At 34.5% G+C, this 18,459-nt stretch overlaps 1 protein-coding gene across 6 annotated transcripts in view; it reads right to left on the bottom strand.

Annotated features, from left to right (window-relative positions):
- RFX3 (regulatory factor X3) overlaps positions 1-18,459 on the bottom strand; it is a 304,937-nt gene that overhangs the window by 276,481 nt on the left and 9,997 nt on the right. The window contains exon 1 of one of the 6 annotated variants that reach the window (XM_043486875.1): positions 334-3,564. The exons of the other annotated variants lie outside the window; for them this stretch is intronic. The gene's annotated coding sequence lies outside the window, so the exon portion shown is untranslated. Of the gene's footprint in view, positions 1-333; positions 3,565-18,459 lie in introns of those variants that run through there. 6 annotated transcript variants of the gene reach the window in all.

Here is an 18,459-nt window from a genome sequence, read left to right on the forward strand (position 1 = left end):
CTAGGAAGCTAGTATAATATTAGATGGGTGTATTAAGATACCTCAATGGGAAAATGCCACTGTGGGTAAGCTATTATTATAGAAATGCACACACAAAAAAAAAACATGGCACTTAATCACTGATAAAAATTTCTATCTAAAGAAAGTTGTTAAAAAATAGTTTATACTATTTACCATTTACTCAGTCTATGCCATGAGTTTAAGAGGTTGATTTTACCTTTAGCTAAAGCTGTGTATTTTCTAATCTGTTTAGGGCAGCTGTCATGTAATCAGAATAAGCAGTGCCATTTTAAAAAGGAAGTCTTTTAATGAAATATAATAGGTCACAAATACCTAATTTCTGCTCTTTACTGTAATTGCCAGTATGTACTAAAACTGTCACTTTAACAATCTCTTCCAAATGCTGACACAAAAGATGAACAAATCAGGGTATTAGTATGTATGTATATTTACAGCTTATTGCTGTCAAAGGCTATAGGGTTCCACTCCAACTTCAGCAGCTATATGAGGATCGACTTTTTTTGATGGAGGCATCCTGTTTCAGGTTGTGAATGTATCTGAATTAATCTCTTTTTCATGGCTAGGTAAGCAAATATAGACTAAAAAACACCCAGGAGAAATGTTAACAAAGTTGTAGCACAGTATTACACCTTTAGGAATATCACAGACACTTTTACTCTCACTGTGGAATATGGTACATTTTACTACTTTATTCTTTTTTCTTCAATAGATTCTCTGCTCCATTGGTTGTTGGTTCATAATTACAAAAAACACTGTTTATATGTAGTTCAAATAGTGTGGTTTCTTTGATAATTTTAAAGTTTATCATAAGCATCAGCTTTATATGCTCATCATTTAAATTGCATACATAATATTACAAAGAGTTGCTGAAAAATTAAAACAGAGGATCCCCAAAAGAGAGCACAAATATTGCGATTTTTATTTTTTAACAAGCATTCAATATAACTGTCTTGCTACAGTTTGGTTTTATAAGTCTTTTTAAAAAACACCTCCCTAGAAACTCCTTTACATAATATTCCTTTTACTTTTTTATTTTGAGCATACATTTTTTAAATCAGTAGCTCTTTAAATTTGGTATTATTATTGCTATTTTAATACCAGAAGTACTATGTACAAATAGTAGTAGTTTTATAAGAAGTTTACCCATTTTTTAAAGGCTAAGCTTCCCCAAAATCAAACTAGCCTACTGTGAAAAGAAAACCATGACAACTGTTTGTACCTCTTGCTTTATTATTACATCCGGCCTGGTCACTCTTAGAAATTCAATCTATTATGGTTGCTAGGAGTCTGTTGCTGTGCAACCTAGAAGGGTATGCTGTGCTTTCAGGCTAAGGAGTGCTAATAAACCTGTAGGCTTCCCTCTATGGGTCTGACCAGTGTGTTTAAAGAGCTTAATACTTTTCAAGAGTGATTGGACCACAATTCAAGACACATCCTATTAAAAATAAGTCACACTGAGAGATTTCTAACAAAGGAACAAAATGCTAAACATACACAAATATTCAAAATGAATCCTTAGAATCCCTAACTAATTTGGTAAAACAAATAAAGAACAGATTATGATCTACATTTCAATTATACCACCTAGCATTTCCAAGTTTTTATTTCCACATAGTCTCCTAAAAGGTTATAATGGATACAGATGAACTGAGAAAGTTTCAAGGAAAAAAAAAAAGGCAGTATTAAGCATCTTCAACTTTGATTTTTAAAAATGGCATTAGGTAGAATCCAATAGCAGAAAAGTAAATTAAACCTAGGAACCCAGAAGTCATGAAGTCATGAACTAAAAGCAGTCCCCCACCACACACACACACACACACACACACACACAAAATCACTGAAAAACTAAAGAAATTCTAAGTTTCATTTTATTATAAAACCAGATTTTTGTTTTTCTTGTCACCCCTTTTGGTAATAATTTTATATTAATTCCAAAATCTATTCTATCCTATCAGATACATATTCTATAACTTTAAAGATTAACACTCAACAAGTTATTGACATAAATTAATTACAACTAGTACTACTTCAATACAAATGCAAACAAAAGAGAAAAAACAGTAGTCTATCAATAAAATACTGCTAAACAAATTATGTGAAACAGAAGTTGAAACGTGGGCGGGGACTTCCACCTTCTTTAAAAGAAGAAACTGTATTGAGGTTTATTTAGTTATGTATGATAGGCATTCTTTCATAAAGTATTTAAAGACAAAAGTAGATGCTGGCCTACTATAAAATACCAAAGACCATCAGGGAAATAAAAACAATACATGATTTTACAATAATCATCTAATCCAAACTTCCCAGGTATATTTTGGCTATGCTAATGTTGCCTGTAATTCCTGAAAGTTAAAAATAAAACTAAAAAAATAAAAACAACATTCATTTTTTACATTCACAGCAACATTTAGCCCTTCTATCTGCTCCAAACTGGGAGCATTGTTTAAAATAATCTGTCAACTGCATCACCTTATTCTTTTTTAAAGAGCCAACAGCACCTGTCCTTCCACTGCTGTTTTTTATTTCTTCTTCTCATTATGTACCATAGGAAGCAGAATAAAGGAAATTAGCTATTTCTCTAAAAGTACCAAGAAACAATAAACAGAGGAATGCAGAACAATTATTCCAAAAACAAAGAATTCAATAACAAGAGAGCCAAAGCAGGCTAAGAGGTGCAAAGGCGGCATTTGAGCAACAAACCAAGGTTGAGGCAGGATGGGTTGGCTGAGAAGATTCAGGGCTGAAAAAGCCTGTAAGGAAAGCCAAGCAGAGTAGAACCAAGCAAAAGGGGAAAATGGGACAGAAAGGATATGAGAGACAAGAATGCAGAAAGAGAACTGAAAGAAAATTTGCAGAAACAAGAGGATTCATTTTATAGCTGAGGAAAAAAAGGGAAAAAACACAAAGATGAAAAATTTTACATTCAATAATTGTATTTCCCTTGACTCACTCTTACTTCTTCTTAAGTCAAGGAACAACACAGAAAAGAAAAGGTCCTTAAAAGATGCAGTGATCATCAGTAACAACTATAATGCCAAAAAAAAAAAAAAGCGATTTTTTAGCTTGAAGATTCAACGTAATTTTACAGTTCAGAACTTTGAAAACTTTCCAGTTCTCATTTAGGATTAGAAAAACTTAATTCTAAAACTAAGAACCTATTAATAATATATGAAAACCTTTCTCAAGTAATGAAAATTGATTTTTTCCAACAAGAACAAAACATTAGAATATACACACTACACACACAGACACACAGCAGTCAATAAAGTCATTAAAGTCAGATTCTACTTAGGAGTATACCAGTCACAGGGCCTGTGGCAGGCAAATGCATTTATTTTAAAGCAATTATTTAATAGTTGGTTAATCACTAGTATATATGACATAACTCTAGAAGAATCTGCTCTGAAAGAATCCAAGTTCTAAACTGTCTTCATTAATATTTAGGACCCTGTCAGGTACTACTGGGCTTCCCTAAGTGGCTCAGATAGTAAAGAATCTGCCTGCAATGCAGGAGACCCGGGTTCAATCCCTGGGGTCAGGAAGATTCCCTGGAGAAGGGAATGGCTACCCACTCCAGTATTCTTGCCTGGAGAATTCCATGGAGAGAGGAGCCTGGAAGGCTACAGACCACAGGGTCGAAAAGAGTTTGACACAACTGAGAGACTTAACACTATAATTTTTCACTTTTCACAGGCAGTGTTAACTAAAAGGCAATGGATAAAATAAAGAATAATAAATTGTTAAATGAGAATGGATATCTTACAGTAGAAGTGTTGTTGAAAAAGAGCTTTCTGGTGTCCATTGAGGTCTTCTGTCTTTCAAGTTATGAAGCCACAAAAAATCATGAAGTGTGGCTTCATTACAAGAAACCAGCTACAGAAATGCAGCTACAGAGAATCACATATTTATCTATGGAATTTGGCCTGTCTTTTGCACATTCAAGTTTGATTGGATTTGCAACACCCTGTCACACTTCATTTCTACATACCAATCCCTCTCTCCCCAAAACCAAAGATCCTCAACAAAAGTTGCTGAATAAACTGAATTCTGAATTTTTAAAAATTTCTTAAGCATTTGTCAAGAATTATAGGCTTTTTAATAAATCACATAACTAGGGTTGGTAGCCAATGACTTAGAGGTTAGAATTCTTTTTAGTTATCATCTTATTAATTATAAAGAGAAAAAAAATCATTATGCGAGCCCCAAATATATGGCCCTTCTTGCTTCTACCAGCTCCTATCTACTGACAGAATACTTCCCAAAATATGTTTTTTCAAAAGTTTTCTGTAATTTATTTAGCCAAGGTCAAAAGGATATTGATGGACAAAGGAAGAGTTTTTAATATTAAGATTTATTAAAGGATTGTGATACAACATCTGATTGGAAGAGTGCTTATCAGTTAAAAACTTGTTTTAAAACCTCAAAAAACTTCTACATTTTAATTACTACTAACCACTTTTATCATTTAAAAACTTGAAAAAATATTGAATTAATGGGAAAAAGGGAACTGGATCAATTGATTTTTGAAATGTATAACAGGATACTGAAAAAAGCATCTTTAAGTACATTCTATAAATCTGAGGGCCAATTTCAGTTGTACCACATTATAAATGCCAAAAATCTCAAAGATACATTTTTCACAATTTTTTCTGTGAAAGCAAATACACAGAAAATCTTTAGAAGAAATAAAAAGGAACCATCTTTGTAAAGAGAAAAATGTTACTTTCTCACAGAGCACTAACGAACTGACTTTGTGGAGTCTAAACTTAATTTGGAAGATAATATTTAATTCCAACTCAAAATCTGAGACAAGAAATATGAAAGTCCACAATTCAAAATCTTAAATGATACTTGTTTGGAAACTAACCTCTATTCTTTTTATGATTTTTTTTCCATCCATCCCTCTATTTCCAGGGGGTGGGGAGATGATGCATCATGGCAAAGCAGAGTAAAGGGTAGTGTGAGCACTGAGCCTGGCTCAGCTGTGCTGGATCTCTTTTCATAGGTAAAAAGTGAGGCCAACAACAATGGGGTCTGTGGGGAGTGAGGAGGAAGGGCTGGAGTAAGATTAACCACAACTTAATAATTAAAGCAGAGAGATGGATACATAGGAATTCATTTCATTATTTCATCATATTTTCTATTTTTGTGTATCTTAACATTTTTCATTAATGAAAAGCTAGGTAGGGGAGAATATGAGGGCAGACTTGCTTTCCAAAGTCTTTCATACAGCTTACATATTTTTTCATAAACATGGTGATGGTACAAACAAGCGGTGATACTAAATTTGACTTTATTTATTTATATTTTTAATGGCAAAAACAGCAAGTACTCAAGTTCAATAAACTTTGAACTACAGGCTGCTAAAATGTGGGAATATATGACTCACTTCAGACACAAATGCCTGGCCGTATCTTCTAGTATAACCACTTTACCAACCTTCAAGGAGAAAACCAGGATTAGAAATAAACATTACATACAAAGTCACATAAATTCAAACAGAGAAATGTAGTTTATGTGATTAAAACTCCACGACAATTTCCTTAACTTAGATACAACTTCCTTAACTTAAATACATTAAAAACTATGCTTTTATATTATACATTTTGTACCATTTTTGAGTATTCCAATACAGTACAATACCCTCAAATACTGTCAAACTGTATGTACATTTCATAATGGATGACAGGCACAGTGTTGAATATCTGACACTGAATTTGAAATGGAAAATACAATTTTGACATTAGTACACTGAAAATTTTATTCTAAAAATATCAGTATGACAACCTATTTGTCAAAATAACAGAATTCAAGACAATTTCCCCCCATTAGTAACTTTTAACTTTTATTTGTCTAAATAATCTCATTTATCTCTTATAGCATATACAAAATTTTACAAATAAATTCAATTCATAAACCTATGAGAAGTCACAATTAGCATGACTGGATAATGACAGATATCTAACCTATATAAACAAAGACTTTTCATTTTCATATCTAACACACTGACCATAGAAACCATCATATGCAAAGAGTCTTGGTTCTGTTTAAATTAGCCATATAAGTAAACTGAGAGCATAATCAACAAATAAGCAGTTTGGCTAGAGTAATTTCTATTTATCTATTAACTGTGATTTTTAACTTTTAATACTTCATGCATCAATTCTTTCCATTTTTTAAAATATATATTTTAGTGACAGTTACAGGTGTTTCAGAAGAACCTCTAACCTGTAAGCAGGTAGGGTGAACTTGAAAATCTCCTCTCTCCTCCAAAAAAAAAAATAAAAGTTTTTGAGAGAGATTTTTAATCTTCCCAATCTCTTATAGAAACCAGTTTTTAGTCAACAGTTTTAGTCAATACAACTACAAAAGAATATATAAATGAAAAGGGTGTATATTCAGAGAAAAGCATATAAAATGGATAAAAGGCAGCAAAGAGAAAGGAAGAAAGAAAAGTACTATGTAAGAACAGATGTAAACAGATAGGGCTCTTTATTTACAGAAGAAAATACAGCTCTGTAGCTCCTCCTTTACAGAAGGAAGACTAGCATCAATCAAGGCATCAATACATAAAGCCACATTTGAAGAAATAAACAATACTTACCTCTGTAACACTTTGTCACCTTCTCTTTAAGTTTTTCCTAATTTCCCTATTTAAAATTTTCTTCACTCTCATCACCTACCCTCTCTATTCTCCTTTATTTTTTCCCTATAGCATTTATAACCATTTATTATAATATTCATTTATTTTCTCTCTCTCGTTGCCAATTGTTCAACTTTAAACTCTTTGAGAGCATAGACCTGATCAATTTTGTTCACTGTTGTATCCTCCACAGAATTCCTCTGCTTGGCCTATATAGTAGGTGCCAATATTTACTCAATAAATAACTGAAAAAAGTAAAAATGAACTTGTACACCTAAACTGATTCTAGAAATTGAAGGAAACCCCTTAAGTCTGAAGACAGGTCAAGATGACTTCATAACTGGTAGGAAATTTACCAAACAAAATCTCAAAAGATGATACAGAATGAACATATATGGTTAAAAAAAGAACTGGATGGATTTATGGATGATAGTTTCATAAAAAATAAACATTCTTCAGGGTAAAGTCTCCATAGTAGACATCAAAGCCAACTGTAACATCCCATAGTGCAACTGTAGTGGAACATCACAAGTGCAACCACAGATCTGACTACTGTAATAATCCACTCTGACACCAAGAGCATTGGTAAAACCTTGGAACTCAAGCCCTAATTTTGCACTTTGTGGACATCTCAGCAGAACAGTGAAGATAGGCAGCAAAAGAAGAAACTAAAGCGTTTGAGAGTATTCAAAGTAGCCACCCCAAAAAAATTGTCCCCCAGGTCTCGCCTATGGTAAGCAGCATTAGAAATTTGCACAGTCTGCAACAATGAGAAAATGGGAAGAAGGTACTGGATTCTACAAGGCACTCTTCAAATTCTGAAACTAAGAAACTAGTCTTGTTAGACACAGGAAATTCCAAGCAAGTCTGAAATTTTATACACACAGACACATGCAAACACACACACACACACACACACAATGCATATACAGATACAGAGTTAGGTAACAAAATGTCACTTGAAAACATAAGAGGAAAAGACCTTGGTTAAGTCAGCTCAAATCTACTCCCTAATGATGCTAATTTGAAGAAATAACAAAAAACTTATGAAATCATTTCATTCCACTAAATCAATTTAAAAAAAAAAAGGAACTTTAAAAAATCCATTTGGAATACTGTAACTGCATTGCTCAAATGGTCACTATAAAATCAGGGCTAGACAAAATTAGTTCAGTTTCGTTGCTCAGTCGTGTCCAACTCTTTGTGACCCTGTGGACTGCAGCACACCAGGCCTCCCTGTTCATCACCAACTTCCAGAGTTTATTCAAACTCACATCCATTGAGTTGGTGATGCCATCCAACCATCTCAACCTCTGTCGTCCCCTTCTCCTCCCACCTTCAATCTTTCCCAGCATCAGGGTCTTTTCAAATGAGTCAGTTCTTCACATCAGGTGGCCAAAATACTGGAGTTTCAACTTCAACATCAGTCCTTCCAATGAATATTCAGGACTGATTTCCTTCAGAATGGACTGGTTGGATCTCCTTGCAGTCCAAAGGACTCTCAAGAGTCTTCTCCAACACTACAGTGCAAAAGAATCAATTCTGTGGTGCTCAACTTTCTTTAAAGTCCAACTCTCACATCCATACCTGACTACTGGAAAAACCATAGCCTTGACTAGATGGACCTTTGTTGGCAAAGTAATGTCTCTGCTTTTTAATATGCTGTCTAGGTTGGTCCTAACTTTTCTTCCAAGGAGCAAGTGTCTTTTAATTTCAAGGCTGCAGTCACCATCTGCTATGATTTTGGAGCCCCAGAAAATAAAGTCTGACACTGTTTTAGCATCTACTTGCCATGAAGTTACGGGACCAGATGCCATGATCTTAGTTTTCTGAATGTTGAACTTTAGGCCAACTTTTTCATTCTCCTCTTTCACTTTCATCAAGAGGCTCTTTAGTTCTTCTTCGCCTTCTGCCGTAAGTGTGGTGTCATCTATGTACCTGAGATTATTGATAATTCTCCCAGCAATCTTGATTTCAGCTTGAGCTTCATCCAGCCCAGCATTTCTCATGATGTACTCTGCATATAAGTTAAATAAGCAAGGTGACAATATACAGCCTTGACATACTCCTCTCCCTATTTGGAACCAGTCTGTTGTTCCGTGTCCAGTTCTGACTGCTGCTTCCTGACCTGCATACAGGTTTCTCAAGAGGCAGGTCAGGTGGTCTGGTATTCCCATCTTTTGAAGAATTTTCCACAGTTTGTTGGGATCCACACAGTCAAAGGTTTTTGCATAGTCAATAAAGCAGAAGTAGATGTTTTTTCTGGAACTCTCTTGCTTTTTCTATGAGCCAACGGATGTTAGCAATTTGATCTCTGGTTCCACTGCCTTTTCTAAGTCCAGCCTGAACATCTGGAAGTTCACAGTTCACGTACTGTTGAAGCCTGGCTTGGAGAATTTTGAGCATTACTTTACTAGCATGTGAGATGAGTGCAATTGTGGGGTAGTTTGAGTATTCTTTGGCATTGCCTCTCTTTGGGATTGGAATGAAAACTGACCTTTTCCAGTCCTGTGGCCACTGCTCAGTTTTCAAAATTTGCTGGCATTTTGAGTGCAGCACCTTCATAGCATCATCTTTCAGGATTTGAAATAGGTCAACTGGAATTCTATCACCTCCACTAGCTTTGTTCGCAGTGATGCTTTCTAAGGCCCACTTGACTTCACATTCCAGGATATCTGGCTCTAGGTAAGTGATAACACCATCGTGATTATCTTGGTCATGAAGATCTTTTCCATACAGTTCTTCTGTGTATTCTTGCCACCTCTTCTTAATATCTTCTGCTTCTGTTAGGTCCATACCATTTCTGTCCTTTATTGTGCCCATCTTTGCATGAAATGTTCCCCTGATATCTCTTTCTTGAAGAGATCTCTAGTCTTTCCCATTCTATTGTTTTCCTCTATTTCTTTGCACTGATCACTGAGGAAGGCTTTCTTATCTCTCCTTGCTATTCTTTGGAACTCTGCATTCAAATGGGAATATCTTTCCTTTTCTCCTTTTCTTTTCGCTTCTCTTTTCACAGCTATTAGTAAGGCCTCCTCAGACAGTTATTTTGCTTTTTTACATTTCTTTTTCTTGGGGGTGGTCTCGATCCCTGCCTCCTGTACAATGTCACAAACCTCCATCCATAGTTCTTCAGGCACTCTGTCTATCAGATCTAATCCCTTGAATCTATTTCTCACTTCCATTGTATAATCATAAGGGATTTGATTTGGGTCATACCTGAATGGTCTAGAGGTTTTCCCTACTTTCTTCAATTTAAGTCTGAGTTTGGCAATAAGGAGTTCATGATCTGAGCCATAGTCAGCTCCCAGTCTTGTTTTTGCTGACTGTATAGAGCTTCTCCATCTTTGGTTGCAAAGAATATAATCAATCTGATTTCGGTATTGACCATCTGGTGATGTCCATGTGTAGAGTCTTCTCTGGTGTTATTGGAAGAGAGTATTTGTTATGACCATTGCATTTTCTTGGCAAACTCTATCAGCCTTTGCCCTGCTTCATTCTGTACTCCGAGACCATATTTTCCTGTTACTCTAGGTGTTTCTTGACTTATATAATGGCTAAAAGTGATTTCTATAATTGATAAAGATAAGCAATCTGAGATTTAATAATTTTTCATTAATTGCTTCTATTAGGAAAAGATACTGGGTTTTGTGTTGAGTTCAAAAACCTATTCTGTAGTCATTTACCCTCTGGAATCTTAGGAACAATTTGAAAGATCAAACATTTATAGACATAAATCTAAATCACAATTCCCTATCAATAGCTGCATTAATAAGAAATTCATTAAAAGTAAACTCATGAAGTTAGGGACCACTCTAAGTTTAGGAGAGATGAATCTGGAGAGACTGGAGAACACAGTTTACGTAGAATAAATGATGAGAACCAAGTAACAGAAAAAAAGGATAAGTCAGAGTTCCGGTACAGACCGTACAGAGTAGTAACAGCACCTGCCATTCACTAAGCACTTAGATGTCAGACACAGTGCCATTTGCCTAAGTCATCTAATGTAATTTTTTGAAACAACAGTTTAAAGTAATCTGCCTAAGGTTAAACTACTAATCAGCAGCAGGCAGAGCTAGAATTCAAACCTAGGGTTGTCCATTCTGAAGTTCATGCTCTTAATCAGCTATATAACATCATAAACCAGGCAGGCCAGAAAAAAGCAGTTTACAGAGCAGAATGATGAAATCTAAGTTTGAAAATTTAAACTAAACTGTGAGCTTCCTAAAAACACAACCTATGGCAGATTTGTGGCACTCAATAAACAGTTCTTAAAGAATTCTGACAAATAGGCAATGAAAGATGCCAACACCAACAAAAAAACTCTGGGCTATATGAGAACATCCAAAATACCTCCTTTTTAGAAGATTCTATTAGTTCATATTTAGAAACAGTTTTAATTTAAAAAATTAACCAGATTATAAATTCATAAGCTATTAAGACCACACTCCATGTTTCAGATTCTTCCCCTTTATTATCCAACAAATCCAGCGTCTAATATTTAGTAACTGGTAACTCTATATTCAAACCTCAATGAGACTTCCAAGTAATTAGCATTCTTTTAAATCTGAATAATTTGTATTTTCTGTTCCATTTTGTGGGCCAGTAGGTATATGCTGGCAAATCAGGAATATAGTTAAGTCTAAAAGTAAATGATTGAGACACCCCCCCCATCACTCAAAAACAAAACCCCTATTCTTCAGTTAACACAAAGTCGATTTAATGCACTGTATCCTGATTCTTAATTCTCATTAAATTAAAAAAATAAAACCATAAAGATTAAGAATGAGTAACTTCTAGGCAAAAATGCAAGAGCTAACTACTATTTCATCATATCTTTGTTTATCATAGCTCTTTTTTTATTGAAGGAGAAAAGAAATCCAAGGGGAACAGTTTTACAAGAAACGTTTGTCCATAGAGATTTACCTTGTTAAGAGCAAATGACAAATGGTTTTCCCCCATAGGAAACCTACTCCTGTTTTATATAAATGCATCCTTTAAGATTTGGTGCCACAAATAAAGCTGGTAAGAGCATCAGGTTACTGCTAGAAAGTTCAGTTTTTTTGTCAATTTCTCAGTCTCTCTTAGGTGGATTGTTTCAAATAATCAACAGGGTTAGTGCTCAAATTGTTCATCTTTATCACAAAACAGGATACCAAAACTAAATTCAAGTCTAACCTCATAGGTTTACTTCCAAATCTAACACACACACACACAAACACAGAAAAATAAGACAAAATCTTGGTAATTACTTATTCCTGCCACAGTCTCAAACTATTAATCAGTAAACAACAGATCCTTCCAAAAACTCAGATTAAGAAAATAAGAAGTCATATAACAGCATGACTGCATGTACTGATTCTCGTTGCTATGGAACACAGGGCAGTCCCTTCACACTCTCATTTGTTGGTTCTTTGACTTAAGAGTGCTGCAGCACCTTTAAATCCCAGCTAGGCAAGTTGCAGCTTGTATAGCCAATAGCAGCTGCCAGTAATTTTACTTTTCCCCAAAAAAGTGACCTAGAGGAACAAATATTTCAATTTCTGTAATTAACAATTCATTAAATTTTTACAACCACCTTTAGAATGATTAGAATCACCTTTACCTCATCAAGTAAGTAAACAGGTGTATGCCAAGTATGAGGATAATGAACACTAATACAGTTATTATGACATACATCACTAACACCCAAGAAAGGGGAAGTACAAATGATAGAGATTACAAATCTGCTCTTTTTCTTTATAAAAAAAAAAAACAAGCAAATATGGTACTTCCCCTTAGAATACAGCCTATTTAAGAGCTTGGAAAATATTTTAAATTGCATTTCTATGTCATTTTTAAATAAAACAATTAAATAATGACCTATATACCAAAAATTATAGTTGACAATGACAAAAACTGGGCTTCCCTGGTGGCTCAGTGGTAAAGAATCCACCTGCAATGCGGGTTTGATCTCTGGGTAGGGAGGATCCCCTGCTGAAGGGAATCACAACCCATCCCAGTATTCTTGCCTGGGAAATTCCATGGACAGAGGAGCCTGGCGGGTTCCAGTCCATGAGGTCGCAAAAGATACAACTTAGCAACTAAATGACAATAACATGATAAATTAAGATATATATTCAAAATTGAATACAGAATTACAAAACTTTACTTTTTCTAGGAAAAATATGGAGCTCAGACTTGTAGATAAAATAAGCAAGTACTGTGAATATCTAAGGCAGCACATTTGAGTTGCCGGCTTTTAATGAAAGTAAGTATACAGCATAAGAAGTATACACCATGAGAACACTGGTCAAGGAGTGAGGAATCTGGAGCTCAAGAGCCCCAGCACTGAAAAATGTTATACTTCCAAGTCACTTAACCTCCATTTTCTTTCAAATAAATGGGGGATGGAGGGTTGAAAGAGATAACCTCCAGTCTGTTCCAACTTAAAAATTCTGTTTCTAAAATGAAACATCCTAATTATGTCTCTGCTGGACTCTATTTGTGCCATCTCTAAGCATGTGTAAATCTAGCAACAGAACTTTTCACCTCTTTAATCTCTACGCTAGCATCCTGGCTACCCCTTTTGGTCAGCTGTGCTGACCAGACATAGTGAAGAGGCAGAAGAATATAGAGTAGTTAAGTAGAAACAGGGAGAAAGGCTGAAGTTGGGTCTCTGAAAAAGGAAGACATTCTTTCTAGGCGATCTGAAGCTCTAGCTTCAGACTCAAAAGCTTAGCTGTTATGCAGACAGGTTCAAGTTCTAAAACAGAAGTTAATTATTTGACAAAGATTTTCTTCTCATGGTGTTCTCCCAAATCAGAACATTGTTTGCTACTGGGGAATTACTCCAATAGAGAGTAAGTAGAGCAACATGATTTTCTCACATTCGGAACTGCTTAGTTTCTAAATTACATTAAAATATAAAGATAGTTGATTCTCTTCCCTTATCAACATACAAAATGACATTAATCATTATTTGTTACACATATTATTCTGCTCATTACAGAATAATTTTCAACATGAATAATGGATTTGGCGTGGGGAATAGACTCCAGCATTGGAAAATAAGCTTCTTTTATACTGCCTGACTTCAGTCACGGGCTTCCTTAGTGGCTCACTTGTAAAGAATTCACCTGCCAAATGCAGGAGATGCAAGTTCGATCCCTCAGTTGTGAAGACCCCCTGGAGAAGGAAATGGCAACCCACTCCAGAATTCTTGCCTGGGAAATCCCATGGAGAGGGGCCTGGTGGGCTACATTCCATGGGGTCACAAAGAGTCAGACACGACTTAGCAACTAAACAACAAGACTTCAGTCAAATAATAAAACTAAGGGACTCTCCTCATTCTCTGAAGACAATAAAAAAACATTAAATTGCTTTGAATGATGTCGTAAGTTTTCAGTACATTAACTCTTACCAATGGATGTCTCTTCCTTTATGTTCTATTATACCCAAGTAACTGAGTAGCTAACTCTGAAGGGAATATTCCAGAAGATACATGGTTCTCTTCCCTGTCACCTTACAAAATGGCTCTTAACAGTTCATTCAAATCTACCCTAAAACAAGTTAAAAGAATGATGTGCAAAACAGTAATCTCTTTCACCTCTAGCAGGTGTATATAAAGACAGTTGTTTTCCTGTGCCCTGCAAACAAGGACTGCAGCTGTGCGCTGTTCCCTTTAGTAATGACAGGCAGATTCCAAGCAGGAGAGGCTGCAATTAATAAACAGAGAACCTGACCAACAAATGAGAACAAACCTCCTGATGTACAAATGCTTTGCTGAGAAGAAACAACAAGAAGATCAAACACTCTTAAATATTTTGTCTTAAATTAATGAAAGCATGGTTTCCATGGTTTCAAGGCTATACTGAATCTGCTTAACATTTGACTTAAACTTCTTCAGAGCAATGTAAAACAAAGTGGGATTCAAGTTCATTTCAATAAACAAGTGTTATTTTGTTTATATTTTATAAACAATATTTTGTATTATACAGTTTTAAGAACAACCCGAATGTAATAATCGTTAGGTCTGAGTGACAGACCCATGAGGATTCACTACGCTATTCTATATTCTCCACTATTAGTTTTTAAAGTTTCCAAATAAAGTTTTGTACCAAATACAATTATGGTACACAGTTTTTCACTATACACTGGCTTCCCAAATGTTAACTGCTTTGGATATCATATACACTAATCAGATATTCTAATGGAATATATTAATTCTTTATACTAACATTTAACTGTTACAAAAAAAGAACTACAAGAAAACTCTGATGTAATTTCTCAGTTTAATTCTTTTCCTATATACAACATTAATAGTGAAGTCCCATACAATAACAGTCAAAGGTCCCAGATCTTATTGTAAATATTTCAGACAAAAAAACAAATGTGGTGCTCATAAGAAACTTAAGTATACTTTGTTTCTCAGCTTCCTCTATTTGGTTTTTTTTTTTTCATTTATTTTTATTAGCTGGAGGCTAATTACTTTACAATATTGTAGTGGTTTTTGCCATACATTGACATGAATCAGCCATGGATTTACATGTGTTCCCCATCCCGATCCCCCCTCCCCCTCTATTTGTTAAAATCATAGTAAGGCCAAGAAGTGATCATTCATCTAACAAATTATTATACCATTCATATTTTGATTTATCCATTTCAACTTATTTTTAACCTTTATTTCAAGGTTTCATCTAATTTCATTTTCAATGTCTCCTCCAATCCTTTGTTTTTAATCCCTCCTGATGTCTAACTATCATCTTGATCATTTCTGCCTTCTAAAATTTCAGATCTTAAAAAATATGTCCACCTAGCCAAGAATATCTAATTTTGTATCAAATACCTAATTTTTCTCTTTTCTTTCAAAGTACTCCTTAAAACCCAATAGAAAGCCAAGCCATTTCAGGATTCCTAAATTAACCAAAATCGTACTGGCACTAAATACACACTGATATAAATCCTTAATTTCTCATTCAAAAATAAAGCTAAAGAACAAAGATATAAAACTACAAGCTTATAGACTAACATATAAAAGTTTTCTTATGTCTCTGCTAGAATATTTTAGAATAGAATATTAGAAATAATGTTATTAATGATAGCAGTAATATTACTAAATATGCTTAATCTGGCCAAGTGAATTTCCTATGTAGCCCCTAATATCACCCTTCTTATCCTCTATACTGTATTAGTCATTATTCCTAGTCTAAGTTTTCCAAGAATATGATTGGAAATTACGAAATTACCCTCATCTTATCCCATTCCTTCAGATTAAGGTGTTGTTCTAGGCATGCCTAGTCATCAATTATCATTCTTTCTAAGATTTATAAACCAAAACATACGCTGGAGCTTCCAAAGCTCATGGACAATGCATCACACAAGACTGTGGTAGGGTTTGGGAAACTCCAGGCAGCCATGTAAATTAACAAAAACACAATATCAAAGGCTAATATTACCCAAAAGAGATGTCTTCACTTTAAAGTTTATCAAGGACAGCATGAAGGAAGGTTGAGCGACATGTCAGGATCACTACAATGACCTCCTCCCACAAATGTCTCTGATCGTCTTCATTCCATGGTCACTGGCATTTCTATCAAGACCAGTAAGTACTCAAGTAAATCTAATCCAATCAAAAAATATTAAAATACATCACCTCCAAATTTCAGAGATAAAATCCCACCTGACTTCCAAACCATCTACCTCTCAAACCTTTGCTGAAATATAAATCCACATCTATTATACAGCTCTACTCATTCAACATTATTTAAAAGGCTTCAAATTTCAGAACTAGGCAGATTTCTGAAAATAAAAGATCAAATGTTGATCCAGCAGCACATTATCTTAACCTACTATAATCAGAATTACAATTTTTGCCTTTAACAATTCAATTCAATTTCAGCATTCATAGCCTTTGTTAAGTAAAGGTAGCCTTTAAATATCACTGTATAATGTGAGGCACTATTAAAAATTGCTCCCCAATTCACAGAAAGGTCATTCAAAGAACTTAAGCCACAAAGTCCCCTAATTTTCTCTGCTTCAAGAAAATAACACTAATATTGTTCCAAGATATGCAAAATACAAAAACCAGTGGGCAAAAACAGTGTTGACCGAAGTTCTGAAGTACCAATTAAAATGATTTTCTAAAGGTCTATACACAAACATATACATACACAAAACACTACATATAAGCTAAAATCCAGTTTTCTTTATGAAAGTACACCCTAGAAATATGACTTGTTAAACAAAATATCATGTTTTAAAATGTCCTTTAAAAGCATATAATGTGATCATGTTACATGATCAAAACAAATAATCTCACTTTATCTGGTGTCTGTGTATTAATATTTCATGTTGGGTTTTCATCACAGCACATCAAAATATGCATATTGTATATTTAAGATGTAAAAGTGATTTTAAGATCACTAATATAATATCTTTTCATGTGTTTTTTTTAATGACTCTTATGCTGACACTTCATTAAAACTCATCTCCAAGATTGTTATCAGATATAATCAGATGCCAATCAGTGAAAGTCTGATGTGACAGACTACACTCTTTGGTTCTTTTAAAATGTAAGCCTCAGTAGGAATAGAGGAAAAATCTAGACTTTATTGCAAAAAAATATATCCACAAAACAATCTATCAAAGAAAAATGTAGAGAGGTGATTATAAGGAATCATTTCTGTTATCTGCACAGAAACTACATTTCCTCACTGCTTACTCCTACCTTTCTAAATCTGTGCATGACTAAACCACAATACAGACTCTTTAAAAGAGAAGGATATTACTGCATACCAATATACAAAGGGTGTTGTATATACTACATACATAAAAAGATACAGTCAAGTATTTTAGGAGAAAAGGAATCACACAAATATGAAATAATAAAATGCCTATCCTCCAAAAGTGTACATACCCTCATTAGTACTATAACACAGGAAAGGAAACAGATCTGAAAGAAATACTGGGTCACCTAAGTCATTTCTGTTCCCCACCCCACCCCACATGCCTTGCAATCCCCACACAAATCTTTATTTACACCAAAACTTCACAGTCCAGAAAACCAACTGGATAGAGTATGCAAAGCACTAATATTCAATCATGGAAACAGGATATAATTTCTACATGTATCTCTTTCTTCCTGCCCTGCTCCAGCAGCCTCCCTCACCACCCCCACAACTAAAGCATGGAAGAAACAAATTTAACCGAGAAGCAAAGGGTTTCTAATTGCATGTTAAGATAAACTATGCTGATTGAGACTGAGAGGGCCAGATGCATTTTTAAGGATGATAGTTTTATACTGAAATGTTTGAAGCCATCAAGCATGCAGATCTGTAATTCAGAAACTTGAATACATTTCTATTAATCAATAAAAAATAGCATTCAAGTATTAAAAGTAATGATTAAAATCTGTTAATCTTTCATATACCCCTTATTAAACTGGTAGGAGAGGTAAGATAAAGCAGAACGTAAGACTTATATTAATGAACAAATGAAAAATCGTCTAAAATCTTGTTAAGTGCACTTGCCAAATAAAGTACTGAGTGAAGTAAATCAGAAAGAGAAAGACAAATATCGTATTTGGTATCTAAAAAGTAGTATAAATTAACTTATTTACAAAGCAGAAACAGAGTCACTGATGTAGAAAACAAAACTTATGGTTACCAAGAGGGAAAGGGGAAGAAAGGGATAAACTGGGAGATTGGGGCTGACATATACACACTACTATATATAAAACAGATAACTAATAAGGGCCTACCGTATGGCACAGGGAACTCTACTCAATACCCTGTAATGACCTCTATGAAAAAGAA

The sequence above is a fragment of the Cervus canadensis genome, chromosome 14, assembly GCF_019320065.1.
Source record: "Cervus canadensis isolate Bull #8, Minnesota chromosome 14, ASM1932006v1, whole genome shotgun sequence".
NCBI classification, from domain to species: Eukaryota; Metazoa; Chordata; class Mammalia; order Artiodactyla; family Cervidae; genus Cervus; species Cervus canadensis.